A 14,404-nucleotide genomic window follows, 5' to 3' on the forward strand; every position below is an offset into this window, starting at 1 on the left:
TCTCTCTCTCTCTCTCTCTCTCTCTCTCTCTCTCTCTCTCTCTCTCTCTCTCTCTCTCTCTCTCTGTCCCTCTCTCTTGTACCCTCCCTCCTCTCGCGGACTCGGTTCATTGGAAGGATAAAAAACTGAAAAGCCCAACGCGAGCCACTTTACAACTTTGTGCGCGCACGTGCAGTCCGGGGGAACCCTCGCGCACACGCACACGAGCGTGCGCAGACTCAGCCAAACGCTGCTAATGTGAGCTGGGAGTAAAAAAAAAGCGGAACTCTGTGACTGCTGTGCTCCTCACCTTGGTGGTTGTGCCATCTCGTTTTCTTGGCTCGAGGTGGCTACGTTATGAGCTGGAAGAAATTCAAAGAGGCTCTCCAATTATAACCACTCATTTCTAATTTTGCATCGAACCGTTCTAATATAGAGACTTGTCTTTTTCAAAGTGCACTGCCATCCCTAAGGCGGTGATATTCTTAAATGGATTTTATTTTTGAGTATGTAGCATAAAATATGAGTATATGCAGCACAGAACGACGTTTAAGTAGGCTGCACGACGTGACAAACCTTTGCTTAATCATAATATACTACAGGCTGCGAGCATTCTGGGAAAGCTTAGAAAGTGATCCCATACCCTTCTGTCCCTAAATAAATGGACACCATTGCTGTCCCCACAAGTTAAAAGTGACTTTTCCGGGGTTTTAAGGTTTGGTTTAGAACTAAGTTATGGTTGTGTTATAGAGTAAGGGCTGGAGTTAGCCATTCGTTTGTAATGATAAAAGATATCAAGGTGAATATTCTGTGTTTGTCTGCACGCTGGTTACTGAGGGTGAATGGGGTTCCTCCACTTGGGTTATTCCAACAGTTAAAAACCAACAGCTATGAAAGCTGCCGGGAAATACAGTTATATCAGTCTTATTTGCAAATATGCTGGATAATCCATTAGCTGAAGGGAACAAGTGGCTCCTAATTAAAGGCTCTGCACACTTGATTACTCTGGATGATAAGGCCCACTGGTCATGTACGTCTACACTCGCTGGAAGCGTTTTTCTCAGTGTTTGTGCGGCCTCAGGTTTTCATTTTCATCCATTTGGAAGCGAAACACTGGACCCTGTTTAGCTCTGCCGTGTCTGTGCTGTCAGTTCGAACTCATGGGGCTGCTTTATTTAGAGCGAGGTAAAGAAAACTTTACTTTTTACTCACTTTACCCTCGATTGACAGTTGTAAAAACAAAGTATTCAGCTGAACCGGATTGAACGAATCGCTGAAAAACATAAAGAAACACGGACGACGAGAAGGGATCAAAGTTGTGTTTCTCGCGTCAGTGCTGGGATATTTGTGCGCTCAAGAGTCTGGCGGCCGGCCCATAGGGGGCGCTAGGGCGCCGCCCTCCCTGATAAGAGGAGGGGAAATGTAACATATATTTTTACAAATTCAGTTAAAAATATCGGTTTACACACTAGTGTGTGCCAAAATGCAATATGAATGATATACACATTTCCCACCTACTGACATTCATTCACCAGTGAATTTCCACAGATAGACTCGTATCGTTTTCTGTCACGAGGCGCTGGTCAGAATGCCCCAGCAGTGCAGACGAACGCCAATCTTGTACTGTAATCGTGTAAATTGATCAATAGCCTAATTGGCCAAGCAGTGCAGCAGAATTTATGGTCTTGGGGCGCAGAAAATATCGCCTCAGCAGCAGATTTCACGTTAAAAAAAAGGTTTGTGCAGGGCGGTAAATCAGTGGGATGATGGCGAACTTCACAAGTGAGGTGCAGCTTCCACCGATCCTATCTACCCGTTTGCACAATGGAGGAGAAAATCTAGATTAAGGAGCTGGGACCCAACATGCCCGACCAGCAAATTAAGAAGAAAAATAAAGTCTGCATGTGTAACATAGTTAAAATAATGTGGCTAATCCAGCTAAATGTGGAATAAGCGCCCTCTGCTGTCTATTGTGGGTATGGCTGAAAAGCGTATGGAAGCGGGATTGTGGGAAATCCTCAATAGAAATGAGGATTGAACCAAAAGGTAACTTGTCCCGGGGCAAAAACATTGTTTACGGTTGTTGGAGTCATGTTAAAATTAATATTATAGTATGTATTGATTTGCTGTGTGTTTGTGTTGATTTGTCCGTGCTCTCCACAACTTCAATGGTGTTTTGGTTGTTTTGTTGCCAACAGAAACTTGTATCACGTAGCTAGCAGTACGTGCTACGTAAGCTGAACACGATGCTGTTTTCTTCCGTAGAGATGTGCCCATGAAAAAAGGAGAAAAGTGTTACCATTCCCCCGTTTTTCCTTGATACATCCAGGTAGGCTACGTGTGTGGGAATGAGACAGCAGAGGTGTTTCATCTTGTCATGGTTATTTCATGTTTATCCCACGCCAGTTACTGATATGTTGAATATAAAAATGTAAAAGGGTAAAAGCTGATAGAAATGTGTAGCATGCATTTTATCTGAAAATTCATTACTTTATTTATATTTAATACACATTCACACTTTTATTTCTACTTACAATTCATACATTGCACAGTCACTTTTTATTTTATTCTCAGACTTCACAGAATATAAAAAAGAAAATCCATGATATACGATTAAAGTATAAGTAGTTAAAGGTATTTTGCATCATAGCTACACTTTATTTGTGATACTCAGTAGAAATGAGGATTGAACCAAAAGAGATGTGCCCATGAAAAAAGGAGAAAAGTGTTGCCTACCATTCCCCCGTTTTTCTGTCATACATCCAAAAATGAGGATTCAACCAAAAAAACAACAAACTGGCTGTTACCACTACCACCAGCTTCAAGTGATTATTGCCTAACTGAGAGGACATCAAACAAAAAGGGTTACAGATGCATGTGAAGAGAAGCTGGAAACTGTTGATTTGAATGTGGCAGTGAAATGAATTCTCCCACAGAGAGCATACCTGGGAGGTTTGACAGAACAGAGTGACCGAGTCTGCTGCGCTGAACTGTGTGTCACATCAAAAATGCAGTTTAGGGAAACATCATTAAGTGGCCCAAACAATGTCTTACTTGGTCAAGTTCAAATGGCTCTTGATACATCGGAATGTGAAAACACTTGGCAACAGAACTGTCCCGACTGGCGTCTGTGAGTTGAGCCCTGTGTTAACTAACACCGATAAATTCCTGATATGTAGAAAAGTCACAAGACGGAGGACCCGTGTCTGCAGATGGGGAAAAGCTTTTTTTCTCCAGCTGGACTTTGACTCAAAGAGTCACTGTAAGGCAACTCGGATTTTGTCCGGACTGGACTGCAGGCTATCAACACGACCACCTTCTCATTTTTGGGACGACACTGGTCCAACCTCCCTTTAAAAACCTCAGTTGCCTTTGGTGGAAGTTGCAACTGTGTTGTTGCCATGGATACTTGGAGATGATACTCCTCCAAGTGTTTCCGCTTGGGACAGGGAACACTCAAGTTTATTTGAGGTGATGTGAGGGCAGAGTCTGGACAACAGGCGACTGCTGGGAATGTCTCAGTTGCTCCTTTGTAGCTTGCATGATGAGTTGGACTGAAACTTTAAACAAAGCGACCTCCATTATCCAGTTAGTTTTGTTTATGCAATATAATTTCCATCAGGCCTATTTGACTTGATTGCATTGCAGTGATTGGCAACATAAAGAGCTGAATTGCTTAGTTGGGCTGAGATGTGTTTCCTCTTCCCTTTCTCGGTATGAAACACACAAAATTCTTGACATTTTTTTGGGGAAGCTTTACTATGACTGTGCAACTGTACAGTGTGCAAAAGATTGAAAAAAAGTGCCTCATGGCACAATGCTGTATTTTCTAAAAGAAAATGAATTTCCTTTTCAAATAGAAGGCTATGTTTTTAGTTTTCTTCTGGGCTTTCTTTAATGATACTTGGCTAGAGTACAGCTAAACTTCACCAAAGACTTCACCTCATCAGTCTTGGATTAGACAACCCTCCGAGGACCCAAGAGGGAGTTGCCGCCCTCTTGTGGTTTCACGGTATATTGCAGGCTGGCTGTAAAGCGCTCCCCAGTCACCAACCGTGACTGCTTTTGGAAGAAAAGCACAATTCAGAAGCTGAAATTAAAAGCCAGATCCTGTATTCACCTCCAGTATTAGTGACTATACATGTAAATACATATTTTAAAAGTCTCCAGCTTTGCTGGCTGCTCTCAGACCTGTATTTGGAGAGAGAACTTGCATTCCACAGAGAACTGCTCCTATTAAAGTGAAGGCAAAATCTTTTCAGCTCGCTTACTTGACAACAGCTTTCAGTGAGGTTTGTTATTCATGATGCAAGCCTGGGAGGTGTGATGCATTCAGAAACCAGGCCACAGCTGCACTATCTGTCTGTCCAGTGACACACCGATTTGTATTTTTATGCCTTGCATCTGCCATCTGGGTTTTCTAACTTTTTAAGACAACCCTGTTTCCAACATAATTTTGGTGACTTGCAAATCATTAAAACCCCATTTTAATTGAAAATAGAGACAACGTACCAAACGATGAAACAGATCAATTGCATTTGCTGTTTTTGGTTTTAAATTTGATAGCTGCAACACAAAAAAAAGGGAACCAAGGGAACATATCGTTCTAATTTCGAAAGTTACACTTTTTTCCAGATTCATACAACAGCTTTGAGTCCTTCTCGCATTGTTTCATTTCAGAAATGTTTCGATGACAGGTTTGAACTGCTGGCTGGCCGGTTTAATACTGGGACTGTTTTATCAGAGAGCTACACTGTTGTTTATGTGCAGAATGTAATTTTGGCATTGTCATACTGACACTGGATGGCAGCATATGTTGCTCAAAAACCAGTAGGCTATATATGTAAAAAAAAGTCTTTGACATTTTATTGAGAAACATCTCGAGCAAACCACTGACCTATTTGTCCACAAAGTCATTTGTGGCATAAAGAATGTCTCCCTATCTTTGCTTCGCAAAGACTCAACCCTTACCTCATTTCCCAATTTGCACAACCTTGACTCCTCTCCTCTCCTCACGTCTTCGTCCCTTCCACCAAACACATGAGCAGAGGAGGCGAGGACAAATATGAGTAATCAAAGTAACAGGCGCATATCACATTGAGACGTTCTTGCCCCGGAGGCGTCCCTTTAAACTCAACTACGTCATCCAAATATTGCTTTGTTTCAGCATACATTTACCACGTGGGGTCTCATAGTTTATGCTGAGTGAAGTGCTCGACATTGGCTGCACTCATTCATGTGCACGCCCCAAAACAAATACAAATTTCCTGTCTAAACTGTTGCTGAGACACACCTACCGAACCATCCACCTCGCACACACAGAAACTTGTTAAAGGGCATTGTATTGCAGTCGTCCGACAGCTGATAAGATGTAATGGGTCTCCAAAAACAAGTGCACACAAAAACACACAAAAAAACCTTCAATTGTGCTGCAGGCACAGACACATCTGAGGACGATTCAAGGTAAACTAATGTCTAATATTCAAGTATCCTGTCCCTTTCTCTGCCACTGATGAGGTAATGATACCACCCGTGCGTGCTTCCTGCAGTCTCTCCGCCTTTTCTGCTGATCTTCCTCTGCTTGCAGACTTTGTTTGTGTTACTGTATGCCTGCTTGTGTTTTTATCTCGCTGCCCATCTGGTTGTTTCTCTCTCTTCCTCTCTTATCTGACACCTGACCCAGCAGTTTCGAGTTACCGCGCACACACAGAGAGACTTGTAAGAGGAAGGGAGAGGGCACAATGGGTTGACATTACATCAAGCAAACAGGTGTTAATTGGGGGAGAAATACTCCGTCAGTGTCTTGGCATACAGTCAGCAGATGGGAAGACAAAGACGGTGAGAGAAGTGGAGTTATAAGAGGAAATAGTAAGAGGAGTCATGCCGCTCGCTCCTGCTGGTTATCACTTGCTTGCAGGTAAAAGGAAGCTTATCGTGTGTGTGTGACTGATTGCGATGCCATGTTTTATGGATGAGGAATGACTATTCACCCTGCATGAGGCAGCTTTTTGTCTATGTGTTCTACAAGCAATATTGTGGCATGGTTTTGTCCATAAAATTCAATTAGATACCATTTACTGAAGCTCCACTATCGACATTACTGTTGGCTCAAACAGTGACTTATATGGCACTGTGTGTTTCTAGAGAGTGCTTCAGTGTATTTCTACTTCACCCTGAAGTAGTACCTGTACACGTACATGTTCTGAGAGCATCACTGAGCCTTTTCAATCAGATGTCAGGTGGTGTAACATGTCTGTAAGTTTCCCCCGACACTGATGTGGTCTTTAAAAGAAGTTTTAACAGACACGTTTCAGCTGTTTGCAGAGCACAAGACACCTGTCACACTTTTTTTTTTTGTTAAATCAGATAACAGATAACTGGTCCACACAATAAAATATGTAGCTTGTATTAGCTTGCTTGTACCAAGCAAGAGTGACTGCCTAACCCACCGGCCCATAAAGGTTTAAAAGATGAGAAATGAATGGCACCGCACTTCCATGAAAACTTCACAAGCTAAAAAACACTCAAAGCAAGAAACGACATCTATAGTTTTGTATGTTTTACAGTGGCATCATATAGCATTTATTTAAGTCTACAGCATTAATGAACTTGTTTTAGCTGTGGCGTGTTCACAGTAATCGTCACAAAAAGCCTGCTGGTGACCAATTCAAATAGGGGACTCGTCTAAACAGCTGGCAGGCAGTCTGAAGAAGACTATGACAGATGATTCCTCATTTCATAATTCAGTTTAGACACGGCAGGAATGGTGGGGTTCCAGTCGAGGTTTTTGAAGATTGAACAACAGCTTTCCAAATAACCGCTCGGATTGTGGGAAAGGCAAATCAAAGCTCACGTTGGGCTGTGACACATCTCCAGGAAGCTGCCATGTTCTACCAGCCCAGTCTCACAAGAACATGTTAACCATGTGTGTTTGACAACTTAGGTGTGTCATAATGAAGCTGCAGAAACTGTGAGACGGTAATGTCTGGTATATCTGTTGTTTTGTACAGAGCAGCACTCGGGCAACGCGACGTCAACCTGTAAGTATGCCTTTATTCATTTTCAACTGTTATCAATGTATTTTCCTTAAATGCCTAAACCTAACCAATCTGCATCTGTAAAAAAAATGTGATTAGTCCTGAGATGAAATGGCATCAGATGGGGCTCAAACTTAGTTCTTAGGTTGTAAGGCTGCGACCATTCGCCTTCCACCACCTCATGAGTATATTGTAGCACACTTATAGTGCAGCTGTGCAATATCACTGTTATGTCAGAGTCATCTCATGCAAATAATAGGCCTGTTGCAGCATGCAACGGTGTGCAACATTAATGGAACCTTGAAAATTCATTAGTTTTATCATTGTTTAGCATACCTGACAGTTTTGTGTACTGCAATATGTTAACATTTTAAAAGGCTGACGTAGGTATTTTCAGACTTTGGGGCCCAGAAAGTGAAATACCGTAAAACATAACTGATTGTAAAACTGTTACATTTTGCGTTGTAGAGCAACACACAGCAGCAATTACTCTTGCCGGTGAGAGACCGCGTTGGTTCTTGCGTGCAGTTTCACCAAAGTTACCTTCATGGAAGAGGGCTCAGACAGCAGTTCCTCCTGCGTCCTTATCAGAAGGTTCGGCAGCGGAAGTTTGTGGATGAACATCTGAACGAGCCCGATGCGTTTTGGAAACAAGCAACGCGAACAGCTGTAGCTGAAATAGAACTTTGGGCTGTTGTTGCATTCAGTGGAACAGGGAACAAGGTGAACTGAAACAAACACCCACGAATACTTGAAGCAAACATCACGAGCTGTAAAAAAAGAAATGCTGAGAAAAAAAAAAGAAAAATATGTTCCCATAATACCAGTAAAATGATCCTAAACACAAGACAACCCAGTGGAATATACTGGGAGGTTTGGCCTGGAGGTTCAGCCTATGAATCATAGGCTGAATCAAATCTGTGAGCAATAATCAGCAGAGCACTGCAGGCAAGATGGCCCAAAAATCTCACAGAACTAAAAGTTTTTTGTACAAAGAATGGATGAGAAAAAACAAAAACAAAACAAGAAGTAGAAGTCTTTTAGCTGGTTTGAATAAAAATGTTTAAAAGTTGTAATACCTGCCAACCAGTACCTGAACTATTGTGGGCCTTTGTCAGTTTGATCCGATAAAAGATGGAAACCAAAAAGAATCCTGTCTATTAGCAAGCATTTTAACTTATTGCCTTATGGAGCTCAGGTCAGCTTTAACTTGCTTAGATGCACAATTTTGTGCCTTTAAAGTCCTCTGAAGTTGCACCACAACCCTTGACATTCATGTGTCATAAGCCTTAGATTGATTAGCTATGGCTGTCTTTAACCCCATTAAGATTAGGCAGTCAGTAGAAAACAGTGGATCAGGTAAAACCATTTAAAGCTGATGTGTTCAAAGGGAGTACTTGTCAGCAATAATTAAATTGGGGAGCGTATTGAATCTCACAGTCTTAAAGCATGCTTTACGATCCACAGCTTTCTGGGGCATGATTTAGTGTTTACATAACAGGGTGCTGGGTTTAATACTGACCCTCGGGTCACAGTCGCTGGATGACTAGATGATAGTTGACTAGTTCTCAGATCAAGCCACAGTCTTGGCTGGACAATAGCTGTTCTAGTGGGCAGAGTTTTGCTGCCCAGATGGCTGTGTCAGAGTAATTCCCCTCAGAAGGGCTTGCCGTTAATCCTCCAGAATCCAGAGAATCTGAACAGGCTTGATCTCATGCCTGCAAGGGAGACCAAACAGCTAGCCTACTGTAGCTCCCTGGCTGTGTGGACGCTGAATTTCCCACAGGGAAGCCCGCTGTTGGCTTACAGGCAGCAGCGGAGTCCGTTGGTTTACAGTGAGGACACAGCTGGCCTGCTTCAATCGGCGCCACACAGTGAGGCATAACGGGGACGAGCCAACTGCTCGACGGCTGTAGTGAGAGGTTTCTGGAGGACGAAACGAGAGGCGAAGGAGGATACAGAGATAGAGCGGAACGGAGAAAACGCAAGGAGAGAGTGAGTCAGAGATCACAGATCACAACAGACTGATTAGCAGAAGACAGAAGACCGTTTAAATCTCAGTGGGAACTCTTCCTGCAGTATGGAACCTTTAACAATCAGGTACACATTTCTGTCTTTCATGGCTTTGTTGTTTATCTTTAGAGAGCATGAAAGAGAGCTCTTTTTCCCTCCACTGTTTTCTGCTTTGTGATGCCTTAATGTTATGATCATGTGGGCGAATGAATTCAAAGAAACCCTTTTCAGCAAATTCCTTTCAAGGCTGGCGACCCAAAAGGGTGGAAGGCTGCTGATACGCAGAGGGGGGCCTTTAATTCACACAGCCCTTTATTATTTGTGTGCGTAAACATTCCTGCGTTGGTGTGCGTTTGACTCTGCTAATATTTGTCAGTGTGTTTAGCCTGATAAAAACCACTTTGCTGCCACACCTGAGAGGAGATCCTCTTCTCTCACGGCCAGTTTGGAAGCGCGGGAGCTGTGTAGACGGGAATCAGCCGTCACTTTTACTGATGAGCCCATGAAAAAAACGCGTTGATTTCGCCTCCCTGTCACTCTAATGATGAAAGGGATTTGGGAAAGGAATAGATGTGATGTAATTTCATGACATAACGCTATAATCTCTCATTTATCAGATGCGGCTCATACAACAAACTTGGTTGGTGTGGTGTGAAATACGAACAGGCCTTCAAAGTGATGTCTGTACTTATGCTCTTAATTCCTCTGTGTTTGTGTGTGCATGCTCCTCTGGCCTGCTTTGGATCCAACGCCACTTCACAAATGGTGAGTCCGCTCAAACCCACTCCGCCTCCCTCTTTTTAAGTAATCTTTTCAATCTTTTTTATCAACTTGGCACAGAATATTTGAACTAGCCACAAGTGTTTTTCCACATTCGGGTTTTCTTTTAAAAGTTGCGGGTCTCCCTGCTGTACACGACTGTTGCCCTTGTGTGGTCGTGTACGCCTCCTCTTTCGTAGATGTCAAATCTCCATGCTGCCTTACACTCTAAGCCAATTACCTGAGCTTCTTTAATCTGTATGCGAACGTTGGTGTACATAAGGTCATATGCGTGGCTCTAGCAATGCCTCGTGTTATGAAATGGCCATTCTGTCCACATGGCGTGTTTAAGCTCTCTGGATTTCACTAGCATGGCAAATGAGACACACTTGTCGACATGATTAGAAATATATATGCGTTTTCCTCCGACAGTAGAAAGTGTCGTCCACTCCTAGTTTCTCTATATTTTGCTTTCAAGGAGACAGACTTTATCTTAATCTTTTAAAGTGTTTTTGAACAACAGTTCTCCAGACATTCTGATGGTATTTCATAGTTTTTCTTTAGACGCTGGCTCGTGGGGTTTTGTTCGTTTTGCTACTTAACACGGACTTAAGAATCACTCAAGCATAAAAAAAGGCACCTAACTCAACAGATGAACCAGTATTGTGTCTACACGTAACAGACAACTTTACACAGAACCAATTTGAAATGATTCTTTTAGGTACTTTGTTACTAGAACTCTGCTGAAAAGGACACATCATCCATTCCCATTTTGAAAAAGTTGTCGACAGTTTAACAGCCATTATATACCGTCTCTGCATACCCAAAGAAATATTAGCAGAAAACTTTGCATATCTAAGATGGTGTGTAGGGTGTCCTTAAAAAACATTGTGGAAATTGAACAAGGGGAAGACCAAAGAAGAAGTGGCAAGACTAAAAAAGAAATATCTAAAGAAGATGAAAAGTATCTGAAAGGGATTTCCTTGAGAAAAAAAATACAGCAAAGACCTGAGAGATGCATCTGGTCCTTCAGTTGATCCATCTACTGCTCACTGAAGCCTCATCAGTAATGGTCTCCATGGAAGGGTGGCTGTCAAGAAGCCATTCTTAAGGAAGGGAAATGGGGAGAAAAGGCTGGGGTGTACCAATTGACACAAGAACAGACAGAACAGGTCTTATGGAGGGATGAATCGTCTTCAGAGCTCAGACCTCAACAGAAATTAAGCAGTGTGGGATCATCTTGACAGAGAAGTGAAAAAAGGCAGCCAACATCCAAAGAAGAGCTTTGAAGTGTTCTTTGAGAAACCTGGAAAACCATTCTTGAATTCTACATGAAGAAATTATAAGAAAGCTGTGTTCAAGAACAAAAGTGGTCATACCAAATATTGACTTTTAAGATCGTTAGAATTCTAAATACTCTGTTTTTGGCCCGTAAAAAATCAGATATATCTGTACCTTTCATGAAGGAAAAAAACTTCGTTAGAAATAACGCAAAGAAGTATAATGTTGCAGTGTTCCAACCTAGCCTCTAGAGGGTGCTGTCTTGCTACACTGGAATCACCGCAACCGTATCAAACGTCCCTCCAATTCGAATGGACAACATGGGTGACCAATCAAATCACATCATCTAATACAGTAATTCATCTGAGCCAATGAAGGGCAGCCAAAAGATGTTTTTCACTGTATGGGGCGGGTCTTAAGGATGACAGACACGTCTGCTTCGAGCTCTGAGCAGATCATCGGTGTGGACTGTGGTTGAGATTTTTGGAGGCTGAGGTCGTGGGACGCTCGTTATTTTTTTGGAGGAGAAAAGAATACGAGTCCAAGCTTGAAAAAGTTCCCAATACGCATCGCTGGAAATTACAACAGGTATCGTTAAATATCCACCTCTTTTAAGTCACGTGATTTAGACATCAGCGGGAGCGGCTGGTTCATTGCGTTTTGGATGGTCCATGTGTAATATACTCGTTTTTGTTGCTGTAAATATGAAGGTAACATTCTCAACATCCACTCATAACCACCACTGATTAAAGGCAACTTGGTGAAACGGTCAGGGAGTACGTTTCTCACTAAAACCCGATTTTTAAAGGAAATGCATTCATACCTACGATTTAAGGCGATTCATGGCGCCTATCTTCTTCCATGTTATCCCCGCTATCATCACCTTAACTACCTTCACGTCCCGCTATTTCTCAGTGGGATGTGATTTTACGTGGTTAGCGTGAAAGCATTGAGCTCGGGCAAATTCAGCTCGACTCGGACGGTTAAAAAAGGAATCTTTTTAAACCGAGCTAACGTAGCCGTTACCTTTAGAGACTATTCAAACATCCGGCTCCGTGTTTGTAGGACCGTACGTGTAGCTGCTTCCTGCCGCTAAGATAGTCAGTAGTAGATTGTTATTTTATTAGCATGACGGTGTGGAGTTTGGGAACGTTTAACTTTCAATGTTTTCCTTTCATTAGCTTTTTATGTCGACATTTCTGTGCACGTTCATTGCTTTTCATCTCAGCAGAACACACGTTTAGTGAAACGGTGATATTAGATTATCTGTGCGTTTAAGTTTTTGATGTGGTTCACGGGGATATCTGGGAAATGCAGTCCTATCAACATATTTCGTTGTTTGCAAACAAAAGATGGTTTTCCCCTCATGATGCAGTGGTAAAATGAAACTGTAGATAAGGCAACCAAGGTTTACATCCGATTTAATGGGTAAGGCTGTTGATATGATGATATCTAACCTTTAGGTTTAAGTCACAAGTCTGTGGAATGTGCTGTGGAAGTTAGTGAGTGAATGAGTGTTTCAAGTCATACTTTGACAGATGGCAAGGGCTCAACTAGTTCACTGACTTTCATGCAGGCAGATAAGGGGACCCATGGCGCTGAGCTGAGATTGTGCTGACTCGTAAAACGCGCGTGGCCATTATATGAGGTGAATAGGATTCAAATGAGATAAACATGCTCATGGTACCGATTTCAGGCTTAACGCAGTTTGCTCCCATTTTGAAGGTACCTGTTGTGCTGTTGTTGTTTTGATGAAACATTGAATGTTATGAGTACTTTTTTTTTTTTTTTTTTTTTTTTTTTTTCAGTTGATGCACCCTGACTGAACAAAACAGACAGACTAGTATCAGGATGTCTGGCCATATACTTTGGTTTCTAACAATCGCCCATAAATCTACCTTTAATTACATATTTGACACTGCATCGGCAAGTTCTTGTCACACAACTCAGCTCTGCTGGCTGGCACCGTATTGAGTTTTGCCTGAAAGGAAGGAAGGTCGATGGGGATGATGTGACACTTTCACAGTTTGCTTAGTAAGTTAATTTCCCCTTTTGCAAGATCACAGTGAGGAGCTAATCCATCTTGCAGGGGTTCAAGCTGTGCTTTTGTGGCCAAGATCTGGTCAGCATCCTGCACCATCATCTATGGATGGAAGTGTCAGGTGTGAGGACAGTTAACAATGGCGACTTCTAAAGTGGTTGGCATGGCATCAAATGCACAGTATTTCTAGATCTACAATGACGGTGTTTTGAGAGTTGCCAACTGGCTTAGCTAGCTAAGATTGGTTAGTTGAGCTGATTGTGTTGGAGCTAGCCCATAGACATATTAGCGTTTATATGACATTAAAGCAACAACACCAAAACACAGTGTGTGAGTGTAAACCCTGCAAAATCCCAAATTGCAAAACAGTCCTCGTCCTCGCTGCAGCAGTTGTGGAGCCGCTCATCCAGCCATTTTATTGCTAACTCTGTTTTTTCTCCTTGGCATTACCACATGTGTTCCAGCTTATCGGTTTTATTGCCCAGGCAGAGTTGCAGCCTGCAGGTGTAAGCAGGAAGAATCTGGTGACCCATGAGGGAGAGCTGACGGTTGAGCATGTCTCTTCCTGGAGGCGTGCTTTTTCCTGTCAGGCCCCTCACTTGTGTGTTTAGTTTATCTGTGATCATCAGTGCCATGTTCACTGTCAGACTCTCAGGATGTGCGGAACAGTGGCAGCTCTGTTAAACCCACTAATGAGAAGCCTTAATTGGTTGTTCTGCTGGTGGAGAATCTGCTCATTAAACGGAGCAGGAACTTACAGTGGGCCTGCAAGAATGAGTGCATGGTTGTGTTTTCTCTCCCCAATGTTACTGTTGTCATGTAGAAAACTTGGCAGTGTTGGTTTAGTTTCGGGTCCGTAGATATTTTTTTGAAAGCATTTTTCGGGAGCGCGTTTTGTCTCCAAAACTTATTTCATTTGGTCTTCCGTTTTCTCGCTTTAATAAGACACGGGGACACAAAAATAGGAAAACATCAAAGTGGAGACGATTCGACTAAAAGGGAGAGGAAGCAACACATGCATAGAGAGGAAGTGGGTAAGAGTCAGACACAAGAGATGAAAGAGGCTGAGTGAGAGCGACAGAGAGAGTGAAAGATATTGCTTAACCATTCGGAAAGACTATGGGAACATTCGTGTGTGTGTGTGTGTGTGTGTACATATGTGTGTTTTCGTCCTGACCCTGTGGGTTCAACGGAGGCAAAACACGTCACATCAGCTCAGACAAAGATAGCCCCTGCTGTCCCACTTAAGTTTTGAATGAATGCCGTTTTTAGAAAAGTTGCAGCCCAAAAAACA

General features: G+C 42.5%; 1 protein-coding gene across 14 annotated transcripts in view; it reads left to right on the forward strand.

Moving 5' to 3' along the window:
* The first annotated feature begins 11,485 nt into the window (after window positions 1-11,485).
* Window positions 11,486-14,404, forward strand: part of epb41l2 (erythrocyte membrane protein band 4.1 like 2) — a 45,211-nt gene continuing 42,292 nt past the window's right edge. For 9 of the 14 annotated variants that reach the window (XM_075458917.1, XM_075458922.1, XM_075458930.1 and 6 more), the window contains exon 1: window positions 11,488-11,657. The gene's annotated coding sequence lies outside the window, so the exon portion shown is untranslated. Of the gene's footprint in view, window positions 11,658-14,404 lie in introns of all 14 variants that reach the window. The other 5 variants (XM_075458925.1, XM_075458926.1, XM_075458928.1 and 2 more) reach the window with 2 other exon arrangements.

This window comes from Odontesthes bonariensis, chromosome 24 (genome assembly GCF_027942865.1).
Source record: "Odontesthes bonariensis isolate fOdoBon6 chromosome 24, fOdoBon6.hap1, whole genome shotgun sequence".
NCBI classification, from domain to species: Eukaryota; Metazoa; Chordata; class Actinopteri; order Atheriniformes; family Atherinopsidae; genus Odontesthes; species Odontesthes bonariensis.